The 16594-nt window shown below is 40.2% G+C and overlaps 1 protein-coding gene across 1 annotated transcript in view; it reads left to right on the top strand.

Annotated features, from left to right (window-relative positions):
- Nucleotides 1–311: 311 nt before the first annotated feature.
- The window catches only part of CAB39L (calcium binding protein 39 like), a 66320-nt gene continuing 50037 nt past the window's right edge, over nucleotides 312–16594 (top strand). The window contains exon 1 of the mRNA XM_065678266.1: nucleotides 312–452. The gene's annotated coding sequence lies outside the window, so the exon portion shown is untranslated. The remainder of the gene's footprint in view (nucleotides 453–16594) is intronic.

The following is a 16594-nucleotide window of genomic DNA, read 5'->3' as shown; positions in this document are numbered from 1 at the left end:
TGCTATTGGCGAGGCTTTGGCCAATGGGGCAGCGCTGGGTTGGGAGGCGGGCGCGCTGCAGCGGGGGTGCGGCCGGGCGGCGGCGCCGTCGTGCGGGTGGCGCGGCGCTGTGGGCACGCCGCCATCTTGGCACAGCGCCGACCGGCTGGCTGGGGAGGGTGAGGGGAAAGGGGCCGGCTCAGTGAGCGCTAGGCAGAAGGGGTGGACTCAGACCTTTATTTGGGCTTAGTGGGGCCTGCGTGGCCTGAGGTGTTGGGGAATGGGCTTCTCAGCGTGTGGTTGTGGGGCGCGGCAGCCTGCTATGCTCCCCCAATGCCTGTGGGTCTTCCCACAGATAGTGTGGAGTCCGGGCGGTCACTATGCTCCTGTGAGAAGTTGTCTTATTTAAAGAGTCAAGAAAAAGCGTTGGAGCACCTCTCCTATGAAGAAAGGCTGAGGGACTTTTTACAAGGGTATGTAGGGAGAAGAATAGTGGCTTTAAATTGAACTGAAAGAGGGTAGACCTACATTAGATATTAGGTAGAAAGTTTTCCTGGAGGGTGTTGAGGCACTGGCACAGGGTGCCCATAGAAGCTGTGGCTGTCCCATCCCTGGAAGTGTTCTAGACCAGGTTGGACCGGGCTTTGAGCAACATGCTCCAGTGGAACGTGTCCCTGCCTGAGGCAGGGGGGTTGGAACTACATGTTTAAGGTTGCATCTAACCTAAACTGCTCAGTCAGAACAGTCGTAGCAGCTGGCCAAGCTCAGTGGCATACAGGTGGGGAGCATGAGAGAATAGAGGCAAGTTACTGAAGGATGTTTGGATGTTCCAGTTGAAAAAAATACTTAGAAAGTAAATCTGTTGCATAACTTCACTGCTGGCCTGTCTGTTTGCCTTTGCTGGTTGCAGCTGTACCCTCTGAAGTGCCAAATTCTTAGTGCCTTTTGGACTCAAAATATGAAAAGAAGTTTACATTGCTTATTTTTTTGAGCACCATTGCTATACAAGTGTTTGCTCTGTGGGTGTGTGAAGTCTATATTGTTTAGGGTGCCAAAAATTAACGCAGTTTTTCAAGATGTTGAAAGGAGTTTGTCATTGCTTTACGTCACTTCTTTTTTACCACCACTTTAAACTGTAGACATAAGCATAATATGCTCAAATAATTGTCAAATAATTTCCAATATTGTGGATATTATTAAAGGTATAAAGAAATACTTCGGGGGAATAGTTGGTAGAGGGGAGAATAGTTGGTGGAGGGGGGAAATGTTACATTTATATGGCTTAGAGCTCTGATCAGACCCATCATCATCCACAAGAATCTGATGTCCAGCATCTGCTTTGTACTCTTATAAAACCTTTTAAATGTTTACATAGGTATCTCTACCTCTGTGCCTGAGTTTGAATTTCACTGATTTGCCCATGAGTATAGCCTAATTCTACAGAGGGAAATGAGACAATGAGCAATAACATTGGTGGGAACAGGGTGGGTCAGCATTACTGATGTGCTGACAAATATCCCAATGAAAACAGTAGTTCATGTGTTTAAAAAAGACTTCTGTCATTATTTATGTTAAAATTAGGTACGGGTTTTTTTTTTTGCTCTTGGAATATGGTACATTATGAGATGATGATTGCAGAGTAATTTAATTTTACTGAATTATTAATGTATGTGCAACAGAGTACTGTGTTATGAAACATCTGTGGTGTTACAAATTATATAATGGGGAATGTACCAAATACAGAGAAGATGAAGCCCAGCATCATAGCGATTGTATTAGTTAGAAGTTGCTTTAACAAGTGAATTCCTCCTGAATTTTTCCTTCCTTAAAGGAAAGGAAATGCCTCCTTTCCTTCCTTAAGTGCCTCCTAAATGGTCTCTTGTATTTGACTGCATTCTTTGAAAGTATATGGTAAACATTTATCAGCAATCTGGAGATTATATAGTAATCTCAGAAATAATGAGTGTCATTAAATAATTGTATTCATGGTTGGATAATAGGATTGTATGTGTCTGCTTGATTGATAGTGTGATGATTTGATTGCGGTTTTGTGATTATAAACTTGCTGTATGCTTCATGGTCATGAGCAGCAAATGAGCTTGAGCCTTTTTCCAGCAATAATTCATTAAAATGTACGTATTAGGAATCTGACCAAGATGCCAGTTTTACTTGGGAGCAGTGCATGGCGTTATCCTGCAGCTCTGAGCAAGCTGCTGGAGCTTATTCTACCTGGCACAGTGGAGTCTTGTCAGAGAATACACACCACTGTGCTCCATGGTGGTCGTGGATATACAGGCTCCAGAGAACAGAGCGTGGGAGTGCTGAGGCTGTCCTTCGGAGGCCAATGCAAGGAATCTGCTGAAATGAAATTTATGACTGATTGAAATCAGACTTTTTCATTCATGCATCTATAAATGTGCAGTGTGACTGGAAATAACAGTTTTCTGTATTTTAGCAAGTGAATGTAGAGGACTTGTGGAGAGGTTAACACTGGTGTAGTCTGTGTTATTCCCTGTAAAGTAGCACTCTAAAGCTTTTATAAGCAACTGGGAGTGATGGAAGAAGCTGGAAGCACATGACTACATGTCTCAGAAGAAAGAAAAATCAGTAATATATTTTGCTTGTTATTTGAAGCAAAAGGAATGGGAAATAGGTCTTAAAATTAAGGGCTATGAGGAGACAGTTTTGAAGCATACCTGAGTTTCCTTGGTTTTGCTTTCATCTAGAACAGTGAAATAGGCTTTCTGCAACACGGCAGCAAATGCTCAGTGAGCTCAGTTCTTTCCAGACTTGTTAGGTGGCAGAAGCTCACAAATGATGTTTATCTGGTATTGCAGTAGCCTGCCCACAGCATTCCTTCAGCAGTGGTTTGAGCTTCCTGGGGCTCTGCAGTCTAGACCTGGAGTGACTAACTGCACCAAAAGGTGAGGCCAGCCCAATCCACATGATTATGGGTTTGCTAGCACCTTCATTAGGGTGACAGTGAAAGGGCTGACTGTCCTGTGAATGGAGCTCTTGATGGAGTTGCTGAATTATGCTTGTGTCTGGTTGTATTTAGAGACTTCAGGTGAACAACTTCATAGATGGGCAGACCACAAATGGCTGCCCTGAGTGGGAGGAGATGAAGCTGGTCCAAAAGGAACTATCTCGTCCAGTTCTATTCTCCAGTGATATTTTTATCGTCTTGAATGTGGTGGGAATTTGGGTGTTTCTTCATATGGCCACATAGGCTTGGGTGAGGTGCAGAGACACCAGTAGCAGTCCAGAAAACAGTAAAGCAGTCTAAGCCATAGACTTTGGAAAGCCAGGGGCATTTAGAAAATGTTTCATAATTCTCATTTGGCTTATTGTCCTTTTGTGATGAGATTTGCTCTTTGTTTTTTTGTGTCTTCTTCTTAAAGCATCTTCATATCAATTGAGTACTTCTCTGTCACATCCTTCCTCTTACCCTTCTTGGTGAGTTAATTTGCTCCCTTATAGATTAAGCACCCACACTTCATTCTTTCAAAATACAACTTTCACATAATATTCTCTTTTATGACATTGATTAGTTTAAATATGGTCTATATGTAGTCTCTTGTTTTTCATGCATCTGATCAAGATGCATGAAAAGATAACAGGTCAGAGAAAAGGCAATACACATCATAGATCATTGCTTCTTTACAAATGTGTTCAGTGAGGTATCCTTTGGTTTATCTTAGACATGATGTAACATGTCGTCATTTATGAAGACAGACTAATACTCCCTGTAGGTACCTTGCTTACTAATTGGACTTACCACAGACTGTTTACATGCCCTTAGTATCTTCTGTTACTCTGTTCTGCGATTGTGTTGCTATTGTAGATATGGTAGGTTTCAATTAGGTTATTTGGATGTTAATTTTTCCCAGCCATTAAATCAAAGAAAGGGAAGATTTGGGGTTTCCGAAAAGCCTGTAGAATGATTTTGTTCTACCTGTGGTGTAAGCATGTTTGCATTCCTGGCAATTTAAAGTCAAACATTGTCAGTTTGAGAAGTTGAGCTTCTAAAATCCTACTATTATGGTCCTAAGGGAATCTTAAAACACAGGCAGAGACCAGCAATGAAAAGGAAAGGGAAAATTTGTGTCACTGTTTAAACAATAGACTTCATTCATGTGGAGGACCTAGATGTCTGTTAATTACCAACTGGCTTGAGGGTTTTGGACTCTGGCCTAATACGATAAAACTCGTAACTATCCGCTAGCTGGCTTATTCTTCAAAGCCAGCATTTGGAGACTGGTAATGCAATGGATTTAATCTTTATGGACTGTTTATGTAGTAGAAACATTTACAGTTTTAGTGATATTTCTGTCTTTACTATCTCAGTATTCATTGCCAACATAGGTTCCAGGCAGTTGCATGAGCACAGAAAGTAAGGACTGGTTTAAATGTTAGATAATTTCAGACCAAGCAAAGCAGCATGCATTGTCTTTGCTGTGTCACAGCCCCACCACAGTAACACTGATCAAGACCTAAAACTGTGTCCTCTAATTTTGGGTAATTTGGATGAATTAACAAGATCTGAAAGCCTGTGATTACAGTTGCACTTGAAAGAGCCTGAAGTCTCCGGACACCAGGCAGTGGATGTATATGATGAAAGGAACCCAAAATAGATGTATGCCTAAAAACCTTTTTATCTTCATTTTTCCATTTGAACATAACTATATGTTTATCTGAAATAAATTTTCACTTAAGCTAGTGGTTGCAATGTATTCTGATCCATTTGATGGGCTCTCTGGGTTTGCATGCAGAATGAAGTATGTGCATAAAGTTTTTTCATTAAATGAAGATGTAGCAGGCAGACTTTTCTAAGCAGTATTCAAGATTTAGTGAATTTGTGGTGTTCTCACTTTTAAGAGATGTTCCATGGAGTGCTCCACAGCTTTTTGATTTGCTTTTTATTTGTTTAAATCAAAGCACTGCTGAAGCTGTCCATGTGATGCCAGCTGGTGTAAGCTTGATGGCTTAGTGCTGCTCTTGGTAGCAGCTGTACAAAGGAAAGGGAGGCAGTGCCTGGTGTAGAATTGGACCTGACCTAATAAAAGCCATCAAAAGGAGGCCCAGGACAAGCTTGAAGTCATTACTGTAGATGGAATAACTGGTTTCAAATAAAATCGCCACCTCTAAGGTTTCAAATATACTGAAAAGAATTGACTACAACCGTAGAAAACAAGGTAAATACACGTCATGGTGTAGAGGCTCAAAAACAGGGAACTGCTCAGGGAATAACTGGGGTTATTTGGCTCAGCTAATTTTATCTGAATAACTTTCATAACCTAATTTGCTGTGCAGCCGCTTGGTATTTCTGCTTCTCTCAGGGAACTGCGGTAGCCCAGGTGCAAAATGAGCATCTGGAGACAGATGGATTGCTTCCTGATTTTATTGTCAGTGCCATTTATCCCAGTTTAAAGTGTTTGTGCCACTGCTTCTTTAATACGAGCAAAGTGGTGGTATGAGCAGAAGAACATTTACTGTATCTGGGTTACTGTGTATGGTCATCACTGCATGGCAGAGCTGCCCTTAGCCCTGTGGGAGCCAACCTTACATGTGCACTGAATAAGCAAAATGGAACTGTGGGGCCAAACCTTTGCAGCCCTTTTTCATAAGAAATGTCACGTAAGTGACCCTAATGTATGAATTTGGCGCTTCTTTCACAGCAGCGGATACATACTCTGTTTGTTACAAAGTAATACCAAACCAGTTTAGGTTGCATGCAGACTCACATTAAAAAAAAAAAAAAACAAACCAAAACCCAGCTTTAGGAGGCTTAACTGCTGCTGAACAAATCGATTTCATGTGTATCTGCCCATCTCCCCCCCCCAAGAAATGTCCACCAAATACTGCTGGTTAGCTTACTTTAGTGTGCAGATATGGTTTCTGCCAAAGTTTATGATGAACCAGTTACGTGAGTTGTGGTTTGGTAGTATGTTTTAAGTGAAGGATTGTTTTTATGAGGAATTTTGTTAATGAACTCATAGCAAGGTGCTATAAACCTTGCATTAGCAGATCAAGATGCATGATTGCGGGCAGGGTATAGGAATAAGGGGCAGAATATTTTTTTGTTGTTTACTGGTTTTGCCAACACATATTGTAGAAATACTTTAAAATTGCATTTCCTCCTCCTCCAAAACAGTGTTCATGGGTGGATGGATTTTTTCTTTTCTTTTGTTGTTTTAGTATTGTAGCCTAGATTGTCCACTTTAGAAATGAATAATAAAGGTAGTTCCAAGAATTTTACACCAGTTATGTTTAGCAAGTCCCTCCACAGTTCCTCTTTCTTGTCCAAAAGCTGCATTTTTAATGGGAAATTAGAGGTTTAGTTTTTTTCAGCTGTTAAACATTCAGGGTACCCAGCATGCTGATCTGTCCACCTCTGCAATTGTGCTGTTCCTAGAACTGATGGAATAGAGGTGACGGCACTAAGGGCTAGACTTCCCTTTTTGGCAGCGATGTAATCTTTGAGCAACTTAAATGTGAAACAACATCTGTAAATTATTTTATAGCATGACTTTAAGAAAACCTGTTATCTCAGTAATGTTTGTGTCTTGTGCTTCCTGTTGCAAGAGATAATAATTAAGATGGAAGGAAGAACCATTGCATAATCAGGCTTTGAAATGTTGGGACAGTTGAATGGTCTTTGTTAAAGACCCCATGTCAATCTAGCACAAAGGTACTTGTACAAATTCGTATGTAGAAATTTATTGCAACAAAGAATATAGTTTGCTTGCGCTTAAGTGTGGGAAGAAGGTTGCGTGGGGCTTTTTAAGTAAGAGCACTGGAGATCATGGGATATAGAGAGTTTAAAATGATGTGGAGAGTTCAATTCCAGCAGCTGTAGTGTTTAGAGCAACGCGTAACCTTCAACTCTTTGTTACACCTTTTTTCATATGTCAGCAGGGAGGCATGGCTATATCAGCTTTCCCTCCTCAAGAGTACCTTTTCATTGTGTACTCTCTGCAGTTCATTGGCAGCGAGGCAGCTGTCTTCCACTTCTACAGATAAGCAAAGACCGATTTGTGGTCATTCACTACCTGTTGCTTTTGGATGCATGAGAAGCCGTCTGCAGTGTATGATCTATTTGTTGTAAGAAAGAAGGCACGAAATTGAACTTCATGTAGTGAGGGCAGGATTGGAGGATGGTTGTAGCCTTTTGTTAAGGCAAATATTGGGTATATCACAATCTCTGGGAAAAGTCTGTGGGGTTTGGTTTCTTTTTTTTTTTTAATAATTTTTGTTTTGTTTACTTTTTGAGTTTTTCTGTGACAGACTGGTTTAAGAAATGAGCTAAGTAGGGCTGAACCTTCTAAATATAAGTTTATGACATGGAAGTTGTGCTGACCTTTGGTCCTGCTCCTCCTCATCTGCAGGCCATTAACAGGTCTTGTCTTTTACATTGCAGTCAATGGGTAGGTCTGTAACTGCCTGCGACATCTGTACTGCTCTATTGCGAGTGTCACACACAGCCTTGGGCAAAGTATAAAAGACAAAAGTGCTTTTTGGTCAAAGGCAAGTTTGAATGAAGACAGGTTTGAATGAACTCCAAGGTGAAATTGGCTTGGTAGTCTGTAGGTTGTGCATTATTTGGAAAAAGTTTTTCCCTTCAAAAGCCAGCATTAATCCAAGGAGATACATGCCCCTGTGATTCATCTGTGTTCCACCCTTTAGTCAGGGAAAGGAAGATATTGCCAGAGGATTTCTTGAGTATCCTCATGCTATTCTAGTTCTTAGGCAACAGTTAAATGCTAAGAAACTCTCATACACAGAGATGTTATGCATATTTTTTCCTCTCTCACTGAACTCTCTCCACCCTGTAAACTGAGTCTGTCCTCATCACTGCTCATAAAGTCTAATCCCAGTTCATAAGGTTAGGGAAGAAGATGGCTGCAAAACTATGTGATGTTCCCATTTTTGAGGAGTTAAAACATGAGGGACTAGCAAATCTTCTGTTGTGCATGATGTGACATGCTATTACATCACTAATATACTTCTAACATCACTTACAAGAGTATCTCTCAAATTTAGGGGGGATGTGAGAACATGAGGATGTGCGTAGCTAAATACAAAAAGATGTTTAAGCAAAGGAAGAGTCCTATCTTGATTTAGAAGTGGTTCAAGGGCAGCAGCCAGTATATAGGACAAAGTAATTTTTTATAAGGATGATTAAAAAAACCTGTCCAGATTTTCTTTAGGATGTGGGGGTAATAAGGGGAAGTTCTAAAAACACCAGGAACAAAAAGAACAGTGATCAGACATATGTCTGATGGCTGAGCTAAAGCTGTCAACAACAGTGCTGAAGAGACAAAACTATTATGTACATCTGTAGTGAGAATGAAGCTGAATAATACAAATAACAGTATAACTATGAACAAGTCCATCATATTACAGCAGTAAATAAAGACTGTAAGAACACTTCTGAAAATGTGTTACAAATTTAATGGAGGCTGATGAATTTTTTTTTTAATGGCTAATGTAAAGCTATCCAAGGTTTTAAGGATTTTCATGTGTCAAATGTTATTCAAGATGGCCAATAGAAAAGAGGTATTATAAAATGTCTAGTGTATCAGTTGGATTAAGGGTTTGATCTTGTCTCTCTGGAAACTGACTCCTGAAAATGTTACACTCAAAGAAGAATCATTGAAACAAGGTACAATTTTGTAGTTTGTTTGCAAAAAAGCCCCTGGCCCCAGATGAACACACAGTTGGAACAAAATGCAAAATCCTTCCTGACAGTTTCATCTAGGCCAGGTAGAGTAGAAGAATGACAAATGGTGCCATAGCCTCTTGATTTTGAATTACAGAGCACATTAGCTGACTTCTTTGAAAGATGGACTTAAAGCTTTGGGATGTCAAGTCACTATGGAAAAAGGCTGGATGCACCTGGAGGGTGAGGAACAGTATTCAAAAAAAACCCAGCACTGCAAGGTATCCAGGCTCACAGGCAAGAGGGAGTAGACAGGGCACACTGTGGATGTAAGTGGTAGCCAACAGCTGATTGTAGTTGAATACACTGAACACAGAACGGGAGATTTCCTTTCTGATACTCCTCACTTCACTTCTGGATTCACTTCAAGACATATTTTAAATTTAAATACAGTACTGGTTGTAGGTGTTGGAAAAATGTGCCTGTATACTTAATGTAGATAGTGATGAAGAAGTAAAGCCTAAGTTTGTTGAAAGCATTTGATCATGTACCTATGCATGAACAAAATGGAGAACAAATACAGAAGCTACAGTGGCAGAAGGCAGAAAGTAAAAAAGAATATGAACTTGCATAAAAGGAAAAAATATTTAGAGTGGTTACTAGATAACTATTGCACTGGCTTGTTGATGAATGTCATAGTTTCTCCAGCACTTGAAATTGATGTCAAGATACAAGATCTTTTAAAAAGCTGCTCTTGTTCAAGAAGCTGTTGAGCTAAGTCATATAATAATTCATGCTTTGTGAGAACCAGAGTAGATCTTTCAGTTTTTGAAATCATTTGTTATTAGTAACAATATTCATTTCTTGTTTTGAGAAGAGGAAAAAATCTCTTTCAAACTTTTATTTTCCAAATAAGATCTTATTTCTCAAGCCTGTTGGAAGTCTGTAGAACTTCAATTTTCATAGAATCATAGAATAGTTAGGGTTGGAAAGTCCTTAAGATCATCTAGTTCCAAGCCCCCTGCCATGGGCAGGGGCATCTCACACTAAGCCATGTCACCCAAGGCTCTGTCCAACCCGGCCTTGAACACCGCCAGGGATGAAGCATTCACAACTTCCCTGGGCAGCCCATTCCAGTGCCTCACCACTCTCACAGGAAAGAACTTCTTCCTTATATCCAATGTAAACTTCCCCTGTTTAAGTTTTAACCCGTTACCCCTTGTCCTATCACTACAGTCCCTAATGAAGAGTCCCTCCCCAGCATCCTTATGTATATATCCTATATATATATATCATTTGATGTATGTATCAAAATACATAATTTTGAAAGAAAAGCCAGTTCTGTGTAAACTGCCACAGGTTCTTACTACTCGTTAATTTTAAACTTCCTAACCGTGTTATCTGTATTTTTCTTTAAATGGAAAAACATAAAAATAGGTAGTGTGGTTGTTGGGTTAAAAGATGAGGTATTAAATATTAAATAGCTTAGGTTTACGACTTCAGTTGCTTGACTGATACGCAGCTGTTTGGAGACAGGTCTTTGTGTGCTGAAGTCTTTCAATGGAAGTTCTTACGCTTGTGAAAGTAATTCCATCCCATGATGACAGCTGGTAGAGACTGTCTTGCTGTGGTCATGGAAAATTGAACTGGTCTTATTCTCATTAGGTGACCTTCTCACAGGATTCTCCCTGCCCTAAGAAAACAAGCCTTTTCTTTTCACTGGCACTGGGGTGGAAACTCCAAAACTGGAAATTGTGCCAGACATAATTTTATGTCCTTATGAGCACTGCTGTACTGAAAGAAATTATGTGGAGACTTCTCCCTCATTTTCTCTGTCAGGCCTACAGCTCTGACTACTTGGGTATAGGAATCTCTGCTGGATTTAAGAAATAGGAAGTTTTGTCTCCATGTGATGTTAGGCTTGGACATGACTTTGGGGAATGTCATACGAGAGAAAGAATAGAGATCCTGAATACATATATGATACTAGACAATGTATTCTGCTGGTGTTCAGCTGACTCTGATAGCTTCTGACTAGGATATAAGTAGTATTGTTTTGCAAAGATACTAGATAACTTCTAGTGCCTGAGCTGATACAGCTTGAGTCTCTTTTTTCATTTGTGAAGCGGTACACCTCACTTTCAGTGCTAATCATGATCTTTTGGGGTTTTTTCTATTAGACAGTAGCAGTGTTTTACCATTTAGAAGTACAGATTTTGGTGGCAGATAAAGTTATTTTATGAATGCAAAAGCACATGGGAAAAATTATCAGTTGCTTCCCCCAGGAAGAGAGCGAGTGTGTAAGAAAACTGGCCTGTTTCCAGAGGGGATGACAATGTTTGTAAGTATAGATCTGTATGCTGTGTAATAAAGGGGCTGTCAGATTTCATTCAGAGATTTGTAGCGAGTGATGTTTGCCAAGATTTCTGTCAGTATGTTTGACCTGACACAACGTATATATCTAGAGCTTGCCATTTACGTTATGTGCTGAGTTATTTTCTTCCAGGTATCCAGAGCCTGTCAGGGATCTTCACTGTTGAGGCTACCCAGAAGTAGAGTTGAATCAAAGCATACCCAGGTGCCTTATCTGCTCTCTGAAACAGAGATTGTCCCGAAGACATGCACACTGCTGCGTGTTGGTCCTTGTTCAGGACAGACTTCCTGCGCTAAAAAAAACCCATAGTATCACCAAATAGTTTGTGTTGGAAGGGACCTTAAAGATCATCTACTTCCAAACCCCTGCCACAGACTGGGACACCTTCCAGCAGACCAGGTTGCTTGAAGTCCCATCCAGCCTGGCCTTGACCACTGCCAGGGATGGGGCATCCACAGCTTCTGTGGGCAACCCGTGCCAGCGTCTCACCACCCTCACAGTAAAGAACTTCTTCCCAATACCTAATCTAAATCTACCCTCTTTCAGTTTAAAACCATTATTATGTGTTCTGTCACTACTTGCTCTTATAAAAAAAATACCTCTGCAGCTTTCTTGTAAGGCCTCTTTAGGTATTGGAAGGCTGCTGTAAGGTCTCTCCAGAGCCTTCTCTTTTCCACATGCCAGCCTGCTGCCATTTAAGGAATTAAAGGAATGACCCTGGTTTATTAATTAAAACAAAACAAACTCAGCCCTTAATTGGACACTTTGTAGTTGTATGTGTCTGACATAATTAATTTGCAATGTCGGTTGTTGGGCAACACAGATGGGGAGAACAGTGGGTGGCTCTTTAGTAGGCTGGGAAATGTGTGTGGTTAGATTTTCCATGTTGTGTAGTAACAATGTTGGACTTCATAGAACGCTGTACAGGGTAATTGGTTCAGGATAGTCAACTTTTAGCCAGGATGGACTACATAGCTCTTTAGGGTAGGCCCTGGAGGCCCCACTGTGGGATGAGAAGAATATATGACAAAAATCTGTGACAGGGGATTTAAGACAACAGGCACCATTTATCACCTAACATGTAGGATGATCAAATAAAAGTAATGTTATGGTCCTTATTGTGGGCCAGAAGTGAAGCAGTGTTGTATTGTCCAGTGTTGCATTGACTGACAATGTATCTAGCACATGAAGGCAAATGTGTTTGCAATCTGTCAGGTGGTGAATATACTTCATTGTTTGTCAGGAGGAATGACTTTGGGGTACTTGTGAAGACAATGTCTCCATGTGCAACTTTATGAATTATCAAGGTTCTCTATCCTGATCCAGTATGTTAAACTAACAATGTTGCAGGACAAAGACTGGTGAAGAGTAACCCATGAGGAGACGTGGGTTGTCTTTCTGCAGGGGAGGAGTGTTGATTGCCAGAGATTTTCTTGAGTGACTTTGGGCAAGTCAGTTTAGAGCTATACTTGATTAAATATAGCAGCCATTTGTCGTGAATTGTAAGAATGCATAGGTTTCATTGTTTGACACTGGAAAAAAATGGTAGTTCTTCATCTGAAAGCAGACGTTTAGGCTCTTGTAGCCTAATATTATTCTGGTTTTGGTTCAACTGTTCTGCTTTAGTATAGTTCTTAACTTGAATGAGAAGAGTCTCAGAAGTTTGTTTTGTCTGTGTTATGGTTTCTGGAGACATACATCACACAAGATTGTTATCCCAGTGTGCAAGAAAAGGATGCAGCAAGCTGGGCACTGCCTAGTATGTTTCTTTGGGTTCCATCACTAGTGTCAAAATACCTTATGGTCCTGACTGCGTTCATTTTCCCATGGGGAGACTAAGTGGCTTTTCCAAGATCATGCAGAAATGTATGACACAAATAGGAACTGACTCTTGGTTTCTTTGTTCTGAACTCTTCATCTGTATGACACCCTACCTCTGTTACGGGACTTTCTGGTAGTAGTTGTTCTGTCTGGGCAGTCAGTTGAAAAATACAATGGTTCTGCAAGTAAATTGTGGTCTTTGCTGCCCTGAAGAAGTAACTAACTGGAATGCAGTAAATCACTGATGATGCTGATTTCTTGTTTGATCCCTCATTGAGAGAAAACATCATTGTCTGAGCTCTCTTGGCTGCTCAGTCTTGATAGTCAGAAGCAATGTGGAATGATCTGTTATATCTGAGTTTTGCAGATACAATTTCAAAGTCCCCAGAAAGAACAACAGTTGCTCTTTTAGGATCTTTAAAGTGAACAGGTATGGAGCCATTTCTGTCTGTTTAGTATGATGATTTTGGATGACACTTCAGGAAACCTCAAAGGTGCTAATTGCCAGAAGCAGAAAAAGATTAGTCTTTCTTCTGGTATATATTTCTCTTCTACTTTGCTCTTGGTGTCAGCTACTCTTGGGGATGGGATTTGATGGAGCTTTGGCTGATCCGGCATGACAGTTCTTGTCTACTGACATTCTTTGACAGTACATTTGAGTGCACATCTCTGGGTGTTTGGTATTTGCTTGGTGCCACCTCAGTTTCCTCATGCTAAAATGGGTGTTGTGGTGGGTGCCTCACCGGAGCATTTAACTTGCATTTCAGATTAAGCTTAATTTTGTTTGTTTACAAGTTGTCTTGAGAGTATTTGATGAAAAATGCTTTAGTTTTCTATAGTAGTGGTCAACAGAGGAAAAAGCTTTTTTGTGTATATGAGCCTGTTGGAAGGGCATGTCTAAATACGCAGTACTCCATGCTGTCTTGCTAACTTGTGCCTAACAGTAAGAAAATGCTTGCTGAAGTTACGTGGAAACCAGCTACTAAACTCAGTATTTGCAAGAAGACGCAGCAGTATTGGTATTGTTTGAATATTTCAGAAATGGGAGATGGCAGATAAATGCTCTTATACACATGAAAGAATTTTGCAATCTAATTGAGGAAAGTGCTAGCAGTGATGGAAGGATTATCTTCCAGCGCACGAGACAGCGAGGGTTTATTTGTGTAAGTTCTGTTTGTTACTACTGTGAATAATTTTTTTTGGTTTTAGTATGCTGTGATACAAACTGTAAGATTGGTTCAAATGTGATGAGAGGTTACATTTTAGATCTTCAGCAAAGCTCTTTTTGTTGTTCCACATTTTTAATTCTGTGAATGGACCTTAAACACACACAGCCACTGAGGTGGTTGACTGTACAGAGCTGGGATAGAAACAGTTTGGAGAGGTGAGAGCTTTAATTATATTAAAAATACCTGCTCAGCTCTTCCGGGAGTTACTGAATTTGGAGGACTAGTTTCTGTTTGCGTATGTCTGCAGGCTAAAAGCATGATGATGTCAGGAGTTCACTGTTCCTCCACTCATGAAAGCGGGAGTACAAGTATGGTTCTTAATTGTGTTTTATATTGGGACACAGTAGATAAGGGATGCGATTAACATTTTATAAAGTAACTCTTCAGGCATAAAATTTTAATCTGTTTTTCATCTCTTGGGCTTTAGTAATCTTCTGTTTAGATGTAGTTCCTGTTTAGGGGTGGAAATTAGCAAGAAAATGGATTAATTTTAGCTGATTTTCTCTAATGATGGAGCTGATGGATGCCTTTAAAATACACTAGCCTGTAAATAAACTATTACATACAGGTTTCTGGTAGAAAGGCCAGTGTCGGTGTGTGATTGCTGGAATGATGTGCAAGTGGATAATATGTTCATTAAAAACTCCTGAGCACTCTATGAAAGCTAGTGCAACTCTAAAAGAACCTACAAAACCCCCTAAAACATCTTAGCAACTGTTTATTATTTGCATTAAATAAAACTGGAAGGAAAAGGCAGTATGTGCAGAAAAGCACTAGAGGGAGCCAGGAAGAAGAAGAGAGAAAAACCACTGAAGACATGTTTGCATTTTTAGGGATAGCTTATAAAAACCATCCATTTAAATCCTTCCTCTTACTTCAGCTAAAACGCAGCTACAGGTCTGCTGCTGCCACTGGCTGCTCTCTGTTGCCACACGCTTCACTAAAGAAATGTCAGTTTTTTACTCCTGAGAGAGGCCAGAAGCTTTGCTGCTTTTTAAATGAGCATAGGGAAAACCGCCTGCCCTTCCATACATTGTACTCCCTTTTTTGCCTTGTTTTGTGTTTTGATGAGCAGCCAAATGCTAATTTGCCTTCAGGTACTGGTGACTGTTTTTGGGGGACTGCTGTATAGATTCAGGTCTAAGCTTGTCTCTCTCCATGATTTTATGGGTTAAAAATAGTAGGTGGGGGTGTTGGTGTTTGCCTGTTTAGGGGTTGATTAGATGAAAAAGAGTTTTGATGGCATTAATTTGGAGTGGCCACATGGCTCTTGCAGGGGACCTGAGGAAAATGATTGTCTGAGGCTGCAGAATAACACATGAACACAAAGTTACTGTAAAGTCTGTCTTATTTTACAAGGTTTTAGAAGTGCTGTTGGGCACACTTTTTATATTGCTTTGTTGTAAAGCTAAATGGCTTGAGTTAAAGTGAAGCAGTTTATGATGTAGATAGTAGAAGTAATTTGGCTTTAGTTCCCCTCCACCCTGATAAACTGCCATAATGTTGATATCTTGGGATCTGCAAGAGTAGGATGAAGTTGTTGGTAGGGGGAAGTGTCTTCAGTTTTCAGGTTTTAGAGGATGGGGGAACTTTTTAGTGTTCTAAAGTTTCTCCTCTTGATATCCAGTATTACACGACTAAACCTCTTGCCTCAGAAGACTGAGTTTTGATGGCCTGGGTCTTTGGCATTGACCATTTTTTTTGGTTTAAGGAAAGATGGATGATGATTATTATTATAATTTATTAGTATCTGAGCATGCTTAGGGTTTTAGGATCGTGGAAGTCATCTCAGAGGAGGTAGACAGACTTGAAGTGGATGATTAAATGAGCAGAATTAATACGTATGAACTATGTGTTTATTATCTGCTGCTGTAATTTACTGCTACGACACTCATTGTTTGAGTTCCCTAATTTCTCTTTTCTAGTTTAGAAAATAAATGGAAAGGGCAGGAATAATGGACTGAAGTTTTCTTCCTTTGGTCTTTATTAGATGGCATGATTTTAAGTTACGAAGACAAGGACGAGCCTTTCTCAAAAGTACTCTGACTTAGCCTGAGGACTCTGCTCACTTAAAGGAAACAAATATAATGGAATTCAGATATGTGGAGGCTGGAGTCCTTTAGCAGTGCACAGACCTTTTTGCTGGTTTTTTTTTTTTTGAGGGTACTTTGAGGTGATAGACTTGTTGGCTGTTTATAATTACATCATTCCAGATTGGAGATGGCTACAAATTAAGAACTGAATAAAACATTTCTTTTGAAATATTTAGTAACATCTTGGCAGCAAAATAAATAAATAAATAAAAAAGACCAAACAGGTAAGAGCACTAAGTAATTACAGCTTAATTCCTTTTGGATGGCTCAGGGCTTTTCCCTGTCATCTGAGAATTAACTGCACTGGAGATGAAACAGAATATTGGAATAGCAGAGAAATATTTCTCCCTGCCCCTTCAGCTGCTCTGCTTTGCACCGTGCCTCCTGCTGCAATGCAGGGGTGAGCGCAGGCATGTTTCTTGCTCTCCCAGTGTGT

Source organism: Lathamus discolor, chromosome 4 (genome assembly GCF_037157495.1).
Source record: "Lathamus discolor isolate bLatDis1 chromosome 4, bLatDis1.hap1, whole genome shotgun sequence".
Classification (NCBI taxonomy): domain Eukaryota; kingdom Metazoa; phylum Chordata; class Aves; order Psittaciformes; family Psittacidae; genus Lathamus; species Lathamus discolor.
This window is presented reverse-complemented; position numbering and strand designations above follow the sequence as displayed.